We start from the raw sequence: 16,774 nt of genomic DNA on the forward strand, positions 1-16,774 counted from the left end.
GAATGGTCAACAACCACATAAGAGAAAAGAAAAAAAAATCAAAAACAACCACGTAAGTCTAGAAGCAAAGTCTTCCCCAGGTGAGTCTCAGATGAGAAGCAAGCCCTAACTAACATCTTGACTGGAGTCTTACAGAGGACCCAGCCAAGATGTGCCAACTCCTGACCCACAAAAACTGCAATGGCAGTGTGAATGAAGAGAGAGATGAACTGAGGATAAACTCACTAGTCTTCATTTGGGGAATCATAGCACTGGATGGAGAATATGAACCAGCCTCCAAGACGGCCAGTGACTCCTGACTGCTGACATTCACTCACTTGTGTAATCCCTTATCCAACTGAATCCAGGATGGCACATGTAATCAACAGAATATGGTCATAAAGGCATTGTAGTTTCTGCTTTAGCGTCTTGAATCACTAGTTCTGGGAGAAACCAGCTACCGTATTGTGAGGACACTCAAGCAATCCTTTGGAGAGGTCATGTGTACAGGAACCAATTTGCCAGTACCAACCTGCCAGCCATGTGAGCCATCTTACAAATGGACATTCCAGCCCCAATCAAGATTTTGTGACTACAGCCCCAGAGAGATGACTATAACTTCATGAGAGATCCTGAGTCAGAACCACCCTACCAATCCCACTCCAGAATTCCTAACCTACAGAAAACATGAGAGGTAACAAAAGATTTTGTTTTGTAGTAATTTGTTATGTAGCAATAGATAACTAGTAGAGAGAGGGAAAAGATCAGAAAATACAGTGCTGGAGGAAGCAGGAAATTGGAAAGAGAGATGAACCATGAACCTTTCCTCCCTCCCACATGCTGGAAGCCACAGGGGGACACTACAGCTTGGGGATTAAGGGATCTAGTGATTCTGACCCAGAATACAAAGCTCCAGGCTTCACTCCCTCTACCTTGGCTCTGAACCCATCAAGTAAGAAAAAATGCTGGCTTAATGAGTTGAAGATTAAGCCATTCAACAACCATTTATTGAGTACCCAAACTTAGCAAAGCACTATGGAAGATACAAAGATGGTCCCTGCCTTCCAGGAGCTTACTACAGAGCAGAGATGACAGCTACACATAAAACAAACTATAAAATGAAAAGAAAAGAAAAAAAAAAGGGAGGGGGGCATAGGAGTTCACAGAAGGAGTAATTACTTCTCGTTGGTAGGAATCAAAAGAGCCTCCACAAGGTTCACAAGGGAAGTGACATATGAGCCAGGAATTGAACTGTCAACAACTCCTTGGGAAGGTAAGCTGATAATGATGGAAAATCATAATAAATCTTGCTCATATTGGTCTACTGTATTGCTAGAGTTTCCACCTTACGAAGTTTGCAATGATTAACAGGTCATAAGGCTGTGACTCCATTCCGATCTACTGAGAAAAGCTGCCTAGTGCAGAGGATAGCGTATTTCCCCCCAAGGATGAGCATATCACAGTGGCAATGGAGCAGATAAGGACCCTCATCCCTTCCAGAACCCTGCATTCCAAGACCCATCCCTTCCAGACCACCAGACTCCCACATTCCAAGAATACCCTACCTCCTAGCCTACTACCCCCAAACAATGCACTGGAAGAATTCACTTTTACAGCCCCTAATCAACCATAGGCTGTACTCGACTCTAACCCCCTTCCCTCAGACTAACATTTGCCCGCCTTTGATGTACTGTATAAAGTCAGATCCACCACCTTCCACGAGCGGGCTGAAGTCTAATCTTCAGACCCCCTCCGTTGGGAGAGCTTCCCAATCAATAAACTTCTGCCTGCCTGCAATTGATCAGTCTCCGTGTCCCAGTAAGCGCCATTTTTTCCCTAACATACATGGTTTTTTTTCCCTCTAACATACATGAATCCACTTTTCCATTTTACCTCCAAAGATAGGATGGCATGGTTTGATTTAATTAGCTAGGGAAAGAATTATGTGCTCCAGGCTACCTTTCAGGTACTAGGAGCGAACACATCAAAATAAATGCTGCTCCCAACTGTGACTACATTTGGGTAGACTAACAAGAGTTCTTTAATCATTCCTCTTAGCGATCCAGAGGTTGCCAATGGGAATATCCTGTCCATGGTCCCCACAGGTCAATCGTAAGTATCCCAAACATTCGAGACATCTAGAGTGTGCAAGCCTGATATTTAACCTTCTTACAGGAAAGTGATTATTTTTTCAGATGCCATGCACCTTATAAACTTGAATGAAACAGAAGCAGACAAAAAGAAGAACAGCAGCAAAATGGACACAGAGAATAGACAACTGGGGTGGGGGGAAGGGTGGGAAGGGGAGAGAAATAAATAAATCTTAAAAAAAAACCAACTTGAATGAAGTACTGAATGCTCAGCACCTGAATTTTTTTTAAAACAGTAACATTTCAAAAGGGGATGAGGTGACTTAAATCTTATGTCACAAGTTTCAGCCAGCACCTGTTATTCTCATTTAGACTCTACTATAATCCAGTTAACTCTCAAAATATGGGTCTAATTGGGACCTACACAATGTGTTTTTTTTTTTTAAGATTTATTTTATTTATTTCTCTCCCCTTCCCCTCACCCCAGTTGTCTGTTCTTTGTGTCTATTTGCTGCATGTTCTTCTTTGCCCACTTCTGTTGTTGTCAGCGGCACGGGAATCTGTTTCTTTTTGTTGCATCATCTTGTTGTGTCAGCTCTCCCTGTGCATGGCGCCATTCCGGGGCAGGCTGAACTTTCTTTCACACTGGGCGGCTCTCCTTATGGGCGCACTCCTTGCATGTGGGGCTGCCCTACGCGGGGACACCCCTGCATGGCACAGCACTCCTTGCGCACATCAGCACTGCGGATGGGCCAGCTCCACACGGTCAAGGAGGCCCGGGGTTTGAACAATGGACCTCCCATGTGGTAGACAGACACCCTAAACACTGGGCCAAGTCTGCTTCCCTCAATGTGTTTATAAACCATAAACTGTGGCTACTTTTCATTTGAACTTCACTATCTATCAGTTAATTAAAATGGCAATTTTAAAGTTCATTTTCCTACTATAAATGCAGTACGTGCTCACTTCTGAAATTTGGAAATCACAGTAATAAACTTTATTAATAATTCTTTCATCCAAAAAAAAACAACCACTGTTAACATGTTAGTCTATTTTCATTTTCTTTCATTGTAAAATGGTGATTTCCTGAAATTGTTCTTCCAATCCACCCTTTTTATTCCCCACTTAAATTCATTCACTTGAAAGCAGGGCACTCAGGATGTTACTTATTCAAATGTGATTCCACCTGGCTAGAACCATCATGGAGCCTAAGGAGCCAGAGGAAAGCCTGAGGTGTCCTCAGGTCCAAAGTGACCTGCATTCATTTGCATTCACCTAGAGTTCCTGTACATTTTTTATTTATGAAAAAATAAAGCAAATCTGTGCCAGGACAAACACTTAAGCAAGAATGCAAATTAAATGAGAAGGCTGTCCCTATCAGCTAGGCCCAATGCAGATACAAAGCAAGAATGCTGTGCAGAACAGCAAGCTGCTTTAGTGTGACTTAGGTATTGGCAACAAGACAGTGAACAGGGGGAAGCGGACTTGGCCCAGTGGTTAGGGCGTCCGTCTACCACATGGGAGGTGCGTGGTTCAAACCCCGGGCCTCCTTGACCCGTGTGGAGCTGGCTGATGCGCACAAGGAGTGCCCCGCCACGCAGGGGTGTCCCCCGTGTAGGGGAGCCCCACACGCAAGGAGTGTGCCCTGTAAGGAGAGCCGCCCAGTGTGAAAGAAAGTGCAGCCTGCCCAGGAATGGCGCTGCCCACATGGAGAGCTGACACAAGATGACGCAACAAAAAGAAACAGATTCCCGTGCCACTGACAACAGAAGCAGACAAAGAAGATACAGCAAATAGACACAGAGAACAGAAAACCGGGGTTGGGGGGGAAGGGGAGAGAGATAAATAAATAAATCTTAAAAAAAAAAAAAAAGACAGTGAACATTCACATTCCACATATTAGAAGATCTAAGGCTTTCTTTCCAGGACTCCTTTTTTTCTCAGTTCTCGCTGCCGCAAGCTTTTGTCAGTGAGAAGTTTTATAGCACCTATAAAAGCACAAAGATCATATGGTGGAAAATTCCATCTCCAGATACCTCAGCTGCATAGACAGGCTCCCTCCTGGGGATCGAAGACCTGCAGCTCCCTTATCTGCACAAATTATACAGCTATCAGATACTACTGTGGAATGAAGGTTTTTAATAGGAATTTTATAACCTGCAGAAGACAAGAAAATGTTTACTCTCTTTCCCAGTCTTATGAGGTAGAGGAGGACTGACAAGTAAAAACTAACCATCCTCAAACTGAGGAAGTGAGCCTAACAGTTGGAAAGGAAAAGGGGAATAGATGGGCACCTACTATGTGCCAAGAATTAAATCTAAGCACTTTATGTTTAATCCTCATAACAATCCTCTTGGACAAATATTTTTTCTTTTTTTAAATTTTACAAGATGAGAAACAGGCTCAGAGAATTTACATGATTTTTCCAAAATCCCACATCTGAATAATAGGGCAAGGATTTAAAAACCTTTGCTCTTCCCATTATACCATAATGCAAAATGTCTTCGTGAGGCCCCATCTACTGATTGTAGGAGTCTGGGCAAGTCCTTTATTCTCTAGTCAAACCATGATGCCTCCTTGAGGTAACGGTAATAGAAACCTAGAGCAATCCTATACCACCAATGACTGAGACACTTTAGAAATGAAGGTTTGAGTCACTACACAAGGATAAAAACCCTCACTACTGAAGCAGACTAGTAAGACAAGGAATCATTAGATGGATCTGGAACCTGACAAGAAGTTCACGGGTCATTCAGGACACCCCCGCCCCGCCAAGAGGGCTGCTGGAAGACCCTCATGAGATTCTTCCATTCAGAATGCGATTTCCTCCAGAAGCCAGGAGAAGTCCCAGATATTCTCCAGGGCCTTATTATCTGGTCCTCCTGGGGAATTGATGGGTGGGGTAATCAATCAAAACAGCAAACAACTGGAAACTCCTCTCATGCCATTAGCAAAGGGGTGGAATAATTAATGGTTCAAAAAGCAACTGCATAGGAAGCGGACTTGGCCCAACTGGACAGGGCGTCCGCCTACCACATGGGAGGTCCGGGTTCAAAACCCGGGCCTCCTTGACACGCGCGGAGCTAGCCCATGTGCACTGCTGATGCACACGAGGAGTGCCCTGCCACGCAGGAAAGCCCCACGTGCAAGGAGTGAGCCCCGTAAGGAGAGCCGCCCAGTGCAAAAGAAAGTGCAGCCTGCCCAAGAATGGCGCCACACACACACAGAGCTGACACTACAAGATGACACAACAAAAAGAAACACAGATTTCTGGTGCCGCTGATAAGGATAGAAGTGGCCACAGAAGAACACACAGAGAATGGACACAGAGCAGACAACTGGGGGGGGGAGGAGGGGAGAGAAATAAAATTAAAAAAAAAAAAAAGCAAACACAGAGACCAACCTCTCTCTCTTGTTTTTTTTTTTCCTTAAAGATTTTTTACTTATTTCTCTCCCCTTTGCCCCCTCTCCCCGTTGTCTGCTCTCTGTGTCCATTCGCTGTGTGTTCTTCCGTGACTGCTTCTATCCTTACCAGTGGCACCAGGAATCTGTTTCTTCTTTGTTGTGTCAGCTCTCCTTGTGTGCGGAGCCATTCCTGGGCAGGCTGCACTTTCTTTTGCACTGGGTGGCTCTCCTTACGGGGCGCACTCCTTGCACGTGGGCTTGCCGGCGGGGGACCCCCTGCGTGGCGGGGCACTCCTTGCGCGCATCAGCACTGCGCATGGCCAGCTCCGCACCGGTCAAGGAGGCCTGGGGTTTCAACCGCGGACGCCCTATCCATTGGGCCAAGTCCGCTTCCCTCTCTTGCTCTCTTGACTTAGCCCTGTCCTGGTGCCTTGTTCATGCCTTATTCTGCTTCTTCGCCCCCACCTGGATCAATACGCAAGTAAAACCTGGTTATTTACAATCTATAACGGGAAATTGTAGTCCATAATTATCACTCTTCAGCCCTTTCCTCTCTACCTGGATCCATGATCTGTTATTTTCTTCCATTTCTCTTCCCTCCCTATCTTAATAAATTACTGGCCTAATTAACCTGACATATACTTGAAATTCATTTCTGCAGCATAGTCAAGAACATAGACAAAATCTGGTTACACTATTTCAGTAGTTAGCTGCTTATTAGCAAAAAATCTTTAAAACAGATGATGATGGAGTAGAGTTTCTTAATTTCATTTCATTCTGCCTTATTCCAAAAAGGATTTCAGTAAGCTAGGTGGGGTTTTTAAAAAAAAGATTCGACAGATGACCTAGAAGGGAAACATACTAGAAAAAGAACATTTTAGTAGCTAACTGCATAAATCTAGCTAAAAGGTGACAAGGATCTGACCAAACTATTGGAATTGCAAAAATAGAGAAAAAAGGAGATTTGGGATATAAGGTTGATAAAAAATAGTGTGAAGTGGGAGGAGTCAGATTTTGCCAAGGTTGCTAGTTTAGGAGATAAAAGAATGATGGCACAATTAACAAAAATGGAGGAGCTATTTAACAGAGAAATCGGTAGGGAAAAAAAATCTATTTTGAGTCTGAGCCAAAATATGGGCATTCAAGAGAGACCCAAAAGCATGAGTATGAGTGACAGTCAATGAGGTAAACCTGTAGGCAATCACCAAACCGAAGACAAGGAGAAGATACAGTCCCTGGGCTCTTCTGAAGGACAACTCAGTGAAGGAGGTGAAAGTAGAACCAGTAAGAGCCAAAAAATGTTCAAAGAAGCAAGAGGAAAAGCAGAAGTACAATGTCAAATAAGTCAAGGGAGAAGAGAAATTTACACAGAAGAGGAGGAAAACTATCAAATGCTGAAGAGGAGAGGAGTTTGAGAACTAAGAAATAGCCTTTATCTTTCAACAGTGAGTAAATAGTATTAAAATCTAGGAAAAATGAGGTTCGGTTCTCTATGACAAAAAGTCCATGACCATGTAGATCGCCTTTGTGTGTATGTGTGTGTGTTTGTAGATCGCCTTTTAAAAGTACAGAAACTGACGGCTCTGAATTGAAGTGCAAGCAAAAATGTTACTAGGGTGGCCAGGAAAGGCAGCATACTCTTTAATAGAGAGAAGATCAACTTTGGGAGGGCCTTTAAATATGATCAAGACCAGTGATCAGTAATCTAAGTATTTTTTTTTAATGAAAAAAAAAAATATATATATAAATGTAACATGGAACTGTATAATATAGTTAAACCTCATGTGAAATACAAATATGGGTAATATTGCATATATAAGACTATTTTTACAAATAACCCAGGCAGTCAGAAATAGATTAGTAACTATGTGCAGCAGAGAAAGCATTAAGAAATTGAGAGGTGATGAGTTTTTTGTTTATTACTGGAATAATGAAAATACTCCAATAATGATTTAAGGGACAAATGTACAACTATGTGATTATACGAATACCACTGATTGTCCACTTTGGATGGACTTATACCTTATTTACATGTATCAATAAAACTGATTTGTTAAAAAAAGAAGAAGGACCAGTGATCAAAACTCAGAATTAGAAAACAGAAAAAATGTAAGGGCTTTGGTTGAAGTAGTGGTAAGACCTCTATGGCTCAGCAGAACACAGACCAAAGGCCAACAATATGGTGCAACACTCCGTTCACTCAAAAAAATAGAAGCCCAGAAGATACAGTTTCTTCCACTCATGGAAAACACCTACCAGCACATCAGTTATGGATTCTAAACCTAGACTGGCCCCTACCTAGTGACACTGAGCAAAGCATTATCTGTCTCTGGGCCTTACTTTCCCACCTGTCAAGGGAAGGAGTTGAGCAGGATGACCTTTTTGGATCCTGACAGGGCTGACATCCTGTGACCCAGAAGGTCTCTATATACGTGGTGCTTTACATCTTCCCCAGGATGAGCATTCTCTCCTCACTCTGCCTCATGATCTAACAACCCTAAGAGATCACCAAATTATCAATTTGGTGAGTGCCAACAACTTGCTGAAGGTCATCCAGCAAATCAGCACATCAACTTGTCCTGACCCCATGGACATAAGTCTTAGGCTTCTATCTCACCCTGCATTGCATCCATTTAGTTAGAAAAAGCCCACTGAGATTTCCAGTACTTTAAAAACTTGCTTTATAGCAAATTCATGGAGACAGAAAGCAGATTAGAGGTTACTGGGGGAGGGGGAGTTGTCTGCAAAAGTGTAAAAAAAGTATATTTTAAAAAACACCTTTCTTTGTTACATAAAGACAGTAAAGGAATATATATTTGGCTTTCTAAACTCCAAGCTGTCTTGTTTTCTAACTTTCTACCATGATAAAGGTAATTTTCTGGCCATTGTTAGGTTCTGTAAGAATGTAATAACACCATGCTACTAGCTTATATTCTAAAGGAAGAGTTAATCACTTAGTTTTAACAAGATTGCAATAGGCTTAACAGATAACTAAAACCAAATGAAGGTGCAAACAAAGGAGGCATACTGAAGGGAATGAACTGGAAAGGGTCAGTTGGACCTAGTGCTGAAGCAATTATGGCTGGAAAGATGTGGTCAGATAGGCTGGGAAGTGGTCAGATAGGCTGGGAAGGTGGGTAGCGCTCCTGCAGTAAGCAGACTCATATCCTTTCTTTAAAAAAATTATCTAGAAACACTTGCTGAATGAGTAATTATTGCAGTACTTTACAATTTACGAAGCATCTTCTAACATCTTACTGGATTATCACAATGGCACTGGAAAGTAAAACACTGGGTCACTAGTATCACCTCTATTAAGGAGTTGAGGAAACCAAGTTTAAAGAGGTAAAAAGAATAACCCAAAATAACACAACTAATATAAACAGCACAGCTGAAATTTAAACCCCAATCTTCAATGCTCTGCATCACAATGTCTCCCAGTCTCATAGATGAAAAGAGCTGGGGGGAAAAGGAGAGAAATTGGGCAGACTGCCTCACTGCACCCATTCCACATTAAGGACATCTTTATCTCTGGTCCAAAATTACAGGAAGCAGTTAGGATAGGCCACAGACTCTGTGACTAAATCCTGATATGTGGTTAATAACAAGAAAGCACAGATTTGGGACCATAGTTTGGCTTCATCCATTAATTCAACTGAGATGGGGATATAAGGTCTATAAACAACTCACCACAGTTCAAGGCGAGATCTATATGAGCCTATGAACTGAACAACCTAGGCACTACTGACATTTTGGGCCAGATAACTCTTTGTGGTGGGGGCCTGTCCTGGTCATGACAAGATGTGTAGCAGCATCCCTGGCCCAATCCACAACAGGCCAGCAGCACACCCCAGCACCACTTCTGACAGCCAAAAATGTCTCCACACATTACAACATATCCAAATGTCCAGGGGGCAGTGGTGCAAATCTCCTCCAGTTGAGGATTACTGCTCTAAAGGTTACAGAGGTTTAGGGCAAAGGTCAGTCAGTACAGGTTGTAGATGATGAAAAAAAGTTTTCTGCAGGAAATGGAATTTGAGCTGCACCTTGAAGAATAGATAAAATTCCTGTAGGTAGGGATGTGTGAAAAATAAAAGAAGAAACTATAAGAAGGAAGGAGAACTTAAATGGCAGCATAAGAGAAAGCATGAGGTCTGTGGGAAAATGTTCCAGTTTGGCAAGAGCAGAGGGTTCCTGTCAGAAATAGGAGATAAAACTAAAAATGTCAGTTGGAACCAGGTTACGACAGCTATCTATCAACTAGTATTTACAAGATACACAAACATAAGGCAGCCAACCATACAACATCACACAGATGTTAACAGTATATGAATCAAACCAATAGTATTTCCATACGTCCCACCTCAAGAGGTCAAAACGTTGCTTAAGTATCCTCCTGCACTGCATCTAGTTTTTGGAACACGGAGTCAGAGCTGTATGAAGCTCAGAACCAGTGCAAAGGTAGGAGAAATAAATAAGGACAGGGATGGCCAAGGAGTGTCACAAAGGAAGTGAGAATGAACCTGGACTTTGAATGAATATGTTCTGGATAACAGGAAGGGAGGACATTCCAGGTGAGGACATGGAGGCTGGTAAAGGGGAGAATGTCCACATTGTACCAAGGAGATACCAAGCACCAAGAAGAACAATACAGCTGGAAAGGAAGATAAAGCTGCAAAAATAGGATGGGTCAGAACAAAGAGCACTGAATTGGACTTTACTGTGTGAGCAACCACGTAGGGTTTCTGAGGAGCATAATGACAGAGGTTTAACTTTTTCAGTTGTTTAAAACTTATCATCTTGTCTAGTAGTTATCTTAGCTGCATATTAGAAAGACCTGGGGAGCTCTGAAAAATATCAATACCCAGGCCTCAATCCTAAAAATCCAATTTAATGGGGCTCAAGTAGGGCCTTGATAGTGTTTTTAAAATTCCACGGGTGATTCCTACATGCAGCTTGGGTTGAGAACCATCAGCCTATAGTAATGATCTCATACTCAGGCAAGAGAACAGAAGGGCTTGGACTAGAATCTGGACTCCCAGTCTAGGCTCTGAAAACTATTCCAGAGTCCTAGGCTAAATTCAACACCTGTCTATAAAGAAGCACAATTATCTGATGACCTGTCTCCTAGGTTTTGCCAGGGTTAAAGACAGAATATAATCATCAAACTACTGACTTAAGCATCCTCTCCAGTGTGTAGGGTAATGGATGTTGGTTTCATTGCTGTCTCCTGGGAGCCCTCAGAAAAGCAAAGGGTCTCAGGAGATTCCCCAGAAAGCCAGATAAACAAGCCAAACCACCCAGATCCATGGAAGAAACAATACAGCTCACTAAGATTTTTCACTGCATAAAGGAAAGCCTGGGTTCCTCTTCACCAGGAGAAATACTTTCAGAAATGCTATCCTTAATATCTACATAAGCAAATGCAGGGGTCAAAGGGAGCTGCTGAGGCATGCTCACAAACCCACATTTTAACAGGAAACATCCCTGCTCCTCCTCAGCCCTGGATAAGGGCCATACATACACCTTGTGTTTTTGTGAAAGCAAAAGTGCATGGCAATATCCCTTACACTGAGGCCCACCTGCCTGTTGTGTCACTCCTGGATTCTGGTAGCAGGTGGTAAATGGGAGGCTTGCGCAGACTGCCAAACTGAGAATCTGAGCCCACCCTATTTACTTATTCTATTCATTCCAGGTTCATAACTGTTTGACAAATCTCCTATCTAGGTTCTTACTTGTTAAATCTAGAAATCTATCAACCAGCCAAAGTTCTAACATGAGTTCATACTAAAGTAACTCTAGAGGCAGAAGCACTACCCTCTGCCTTCCACTCTTTAAGCTTAGGATACTAGAAAAGCTGCCACCGCCAAGCCACTGTGAATACTCTTGGGATGGGCTCCGTGATTCCTTGAAAATGTATGCGTCTCAAAAAGATTTCAGATGGAGGTAAAGGACAAACGAGCCCTGAAATGCACGACCTAATACTCCTACTAGTCAAATTTATTGAGCACTCTATGCAAGGTACCTTACTAAGCATTTTATCCTTCCATATTTCATTTAGTTTCCTAACATACTTAAACAATTATTATCTTCCCCGTTTTACAGAAGAAAGTGAGGCGTAGAGGTTTTGTAATTTGTTGAAGGTCATAGAGCTAGCAAGTGGCAGGGCAAGGATCTGAACCTACCTGAGCAGTCTGCATCCAGAGCTCAGGTAAGCCTCTAGAAACAACGTTTCCCCTTTGGGGCTAACTGATCATTAACTCTTCTACTTATTTTCTCAGATTTGGCTACTGGAGTTTACTAGGATTTTAGTAATTTAAAAAATTTGAAAATGGCAAAGCACCATACAAATTTCAGATACTATCTTTATATTTTAATAGGAGACACCTGTACTTATCTGTAGCTACATGAAAAGCGATCTACTCCGTGAACTATCTGATCACCCAAAGTTGCATTTTAGTCAGCATCCTAGCTAAAACTATGTCCCAAAACAAAGGTTTAAAGAAGCAACATCTTCAAAAGCTAAAGAATGGCAGGAGGAGCCAGAGTGTTCTTGAGTGCAGACATACTTAAGCATCCTCTCAAGGTTCCTCTTTTCTCCGTTACCTCCTATGGTTTCATAATGGTTTTAAATTTCACAAATACAAAAGCATTTAACTTTTATCCAGGAGTTGGAAGTTCAGGCTTAAAAATGCAGAATTCTTAGGACAAAGCTGTCCTTTGTAATAAACAACTATATCTGTTTATACAGTATACATGGAAAGATTACCATAGGGCAATTACCAATTAAAAGAAAAGCTTGGAGCGGATGTGGCTCCAGCAACTGAGGGCCTACCTCCCACACAGAAGGTCCCAGGTTTGGTTCCCAGTGCCAACTGAAAAAAAACACCAAAAACAAACAACAAGCAAAACAAATAAAAAATCAACTCAAGGAAGCCAATGTGGCTCAGGGGTTGAGTGCCAGCTTCCCACATATGAGGTCCCAGGTTCAAGCCCTGGCCCTCAGTGCCTGAAAAAAAAATTCCCATTACTAAGCCAAAACCAGTTTGTGGTATCAGTGACAGCAGCCTGATAAACTAAGACGCTCACACTCAATCTAGGTAAGTTTTTGTGTGCTGTTTTCAAGCAGTCTCTTGGAAAAGAAAAAAGAGAGGAAAAAGGGGGAAGAAGAATAAAAGACCATTTCTGGTCTTTGGATATGAAATTCCTCCTTGATAGTCCTCCTTGATGCACCACTTCCTGTGATCATCTCTTATCAATTTTGTCCCCAGACCCTCCCATTTGACCTTTCTGTTTCTTTAAGATGGTCCTCACTTGGGCCTTGGATTTGCTCATTTATTCATCATTTATCAAGTGTCCATTATCTGCCAGATAGAGGCAGACCCTGGTCCCTGCTCTTTGGAAGCTCACTTGGTACTAAGCATCATAATCTGCCCATGTCATTTACCAGAGTATAAACCAGCAAAGGCTTTATCTTACCAGAATCTAGCACATCTAGCATAGAGCAGAAACTCTTAAAAATGTTTGTTATATGACAATAGATTACTTTAACAAGCGTGGTTTTTTTTTTGTTTTGTTTTGTTTTGTTTGATGTACTGGGGCCAGGGATTGAACCAAATCAGGTCCTCCCATGTGGAAGGCAGGCACACAACTATTCAACTACATGAATCACATCTTCTCCCAACAAGCTCTTTATAAATCCATAAATAGGGAAGCGGACTTGGCCCAGAGGTTAGGGCGTCTGTCTACCACATGGAAGGTCCACGGTTCAAACCCTGGGCCTCCTTGATCGGTGTGGAGCTGGCCCATGCACAATGTTGATGCGCGCTAGGAGTGTCCTGCCACGCAGGGGTGTCCCCGCGTAGGGGAGCACCACGCATAAGGAGTGTACCCTGTAAGGAGAGCCGCCCAGCGCGAAAGAAAGTGCAGCCTGACCAAGAATGGTGCTGCACACATGGAGAGCTGATGCAGCAAGATGACACAACAAAAAGAAACACAGATTCCTGTGCCGCTGACAACAGAAGCAGACAAAGAAGAACGTGGAGCAAACAGACACAGAGACCAGACAACTGGGGCATGGGGGTGAGAGGGAGGAGGGGAGAAAAATAAATAAATCTTAAAAAAAAAATAAATCCATAAATATCTTAGTATGTATATCAAAAAGATAAGAACTTTCTTTCCTTTCTTTTTCAAAAGCAACATATGCATAACGCAAAAAGAATATAGAGGGAGCAGATGTAGCTCAATGGTTGAGTGCCTGTTTCCCATGTATAAGGTCCTAGATTCACTCTCCAGTACCTCCACACACAAAAAATACATACTTACATAAAGTAAAAAGTGAACTCCACTCCCACAGTGATTACTATTACCGTTTGATGTGTATCCTTCCAGAACTCTGCAGGGCTGATATACAACACACATACAGCATCTTGACACAAGTTTTTGACAGTTTCTTTTTCTTTTAGGTACCAAGGCTGGGGATTGAACCCAGGACCTGGGACCTTGTATTTGGGAAGCCAGCACTCAACCACTGAGCCACACTAGCTCCCCTGAGTTGGTTTTTTCATGTGCTATGCTTGTTGTCTATTTTTAGGAGGCACCGGGGACAGAACCTGGGACCTCCTATGTGGGAAGCAGGCCCTCAACTGCTTGAGCCACATCCACCCCATCTTTGACAGTTTCTGACTCTAGCTCTCAACCTCTTTTTTTTTCCAAGATTTATTTTTTATTTATTTCTTCCCCCACCGCCACCCCCCCCCCCAGTTGTCTGCTCTCTGTGTCCATTTGCTGCTCTCAACCTTCTAATCTGGTGTTTCTGAAGGTATGGTTCATGGAGTAGCAGTATCAGCATCACTTGGGAAAGTACAGAAATGCAAATTCTTGGATCTAACGCAAACCTACTCAAACAGACCCTCTGGAGCTGAGGCCCAGCAAGCTGGGTTTTTGTTTTTTAAAAGATTTATTTATTTACTTATTCCCCCCCCCCGCCCCGCCCCCGGTCATCTGTTCTCTGTGTCTATTTGTTGCGTCTTCTTTGTCCGCTTCTGCTGTTGTCAGCGGCACGGGAATCTGTGTTTCTTTTTGTTGCGTCATCTTGTTGTGTCAGCTCTCCGTGTGTGCAGTGCCATTCCTGGGCAGGCTGAACTTTCTTTTGCACTGGGTGGCTCTCCTTATGGGGCGCACTCCTTGCACGTGGGGCTCCCTTACGCGGGAACACCCCTGCATGGTAGGGCACTCCTTGTGCCCATCAGCACTGCGCATGGGCCAGCTCCACTTTGGTCAAGGAGGCCCGCGGTTTGAACTGCGGACATCTCATGTGGTAGACAGATGCCCTAACCACTGGGCCAAGTCCACTGCCCCTCCTAAGCTGGGTTTTAACAAGCCCTCCAGTGATTCTGATGCAACTCAAGTTTGGGAACCACCACTCTAACCCAGTCCAGTCCATCCACGCTGGTCAAGCCAGGTTGTGTTGTTTTTGTTTCTTCTAAACTGTCCCCTGAATATGTCAGGTACTGTTCTGCTGGCTCAGTTTTATCACCCCTGCTTCAAAATGTTTTCCTTGTCCTTTTAATTAGTTCTGACCCTACCAATCCATCAAAACCCAGACAAAATCCTAACTCCTCCTCAAAATGCTCTCTTACTACCACAGCTCATATGAATCTCTCCTACCCATTTATCTCTCCGACCCTCCTCCCCCAGCTCCTAGGACACAATCCTGCTTTCACACAATTAACAATTAGTTATATACTGTCTTATAGCATTCAATGATAGAGAACAGTTCTTCACTCTTCCCCAATAGATCAGAAGCTCCTTGAAGACACAAATCATATTTTTTGTACCTCTTCCCTCACCCCTGTTCTAAATATGTAAACGGAATTTTAAAAAATGAGTTGCTGATTAATCTTTTTAAGGATTAATACAAGGATTTTTCTAAGAAATACTGATAAAACTTTAATAGATAAAAAGCCTGGAATTTCAAGTTGTAGCCCCAGTTCTGTGACCTTGGATAAGTTCACTTTCCAAATGTCTGTGAAAGTGAGGGTGAACTCAATGACTCCATGCTTCCTTTCAGCTTGAACAGTATATGACTTTATGAAATGTCCCATGTTGGAATACCTTATTCCTTTATATTGTCATATTGTTTTGTTTATAACACATGGTGATTTAGAGTTGACTGGAATTACAGCTAGATATGGTGTTTCCTAGTTAGTAAACACCTAGTTATTTGCTAATAAGAGCTTTCAACAGTAACCATTTCACTCAACTGTAAACATTCTACCATACCAACCTGATGCCCTACACATAATAGTGGTTTAACATATCTGTAGAAAGTTACTTGGAAAAACCTTTTAAGATGCTCATTTAGAGAAACTATGCACAGGTTTGCTACCCCCACCAAAGTATTATTTTAAATACTATGTAATGATTTATGGTAAAAATTAATATTACTCCTATAATATTAGGGGCAGTCAGCCACATAAAGCAAAAGTAAGAAAGAATGAATCTCACATACACTGACAGCTATTACAGATTAAAAGGCCATATGCAACACCTAAGCAGCGTATCTCAGCCCCACTGCTGGAGATAAACAAGCTACTCGAGGTAGGACCCTTATGGTCAGGAGTTGAATCTGAAGGGAAATTGAAAGGTAAGGAAGGAAAACAGAGGGGCATCAGGAATATATCACCCTTTGATTATTGAAAAGGAGCACTGAAGATTCAGTCTTCACCAACGGCCTACTATATGAGCCAGGAATTTGGGGCTCCAAAGATGACCTCTGATCTTAAGGGGAACCCAGAGGGCGCCACCCTTTAGCTTCTTAAAGAGAAGTCTTAAGTCTGATAAATGCTATAACAGAAGAATAAAAGAGTTGACTTCACAGGTGAGAATGATTAATTCTAATAAGGAAAATCACACTGGGAAGACTTGGCAGACAAGCTGTTTAATGAAGTCTTTGCAATATGGAGGAGGATTGACTAAGGGAGAAGGCTTGGGCATTTTAGTATTGGGAAAAAGACAATGTTTGAGCTAGTTATTTTTGGGAGAAAATACTCAGATATTTCACAGCTGCTCATTTGAGACTTTAAATCATGGAAGGCTTCTTACATTCAGCACCAGTTTGTCAATGCTCTTTCTCTTTTCACTTTTTATTAAATTCTGATGTGTTTAAGCCCAGCGTTGGAGCAGAACCAGAAAACCCCAGAATGAGGTAAGTGCTCACCAAATCTGCTCTGTCACCTTCAAGTCAAGCTAGCCCATCCAGCCCAGTCCTGCTCTAGCAGCCACAAAAAGAAAGCTAA

The 16,774-nt window shown here is 42.5% G+C and overlaps 1 protein-coding gene across 7 annotated transcripts in view; it reads right to left on the reverse strand.

The window, feature by feature from the left end:
* The window catches only part of NDRG3 (NDRG family member 3), a 117,373-nt gene that overhangs the window by 99,454 nt on the left and 1,145 nt on the right, over nt 1-16,774 (reverse strand). The window lies entirely within an intron of this gene.

The sequence above is a fragment of the Dasypus novemcinctus genome, chromosome 24, assembly GCF_030445035.2.
Source record: "Dasypus novemcinctus isolate mDasNov1 chromosome 24, mDasNov1.1.hap2, whole genome shotgun sequence".
In the NCBI taxonomy this organism is placed as follows: domain Eukaryota; kingdom Metazoa; phylum Chordata; class Mammalia; order Cingulata; family Dasypodidae; genus Dasypus; species Dasypus novemcinctus.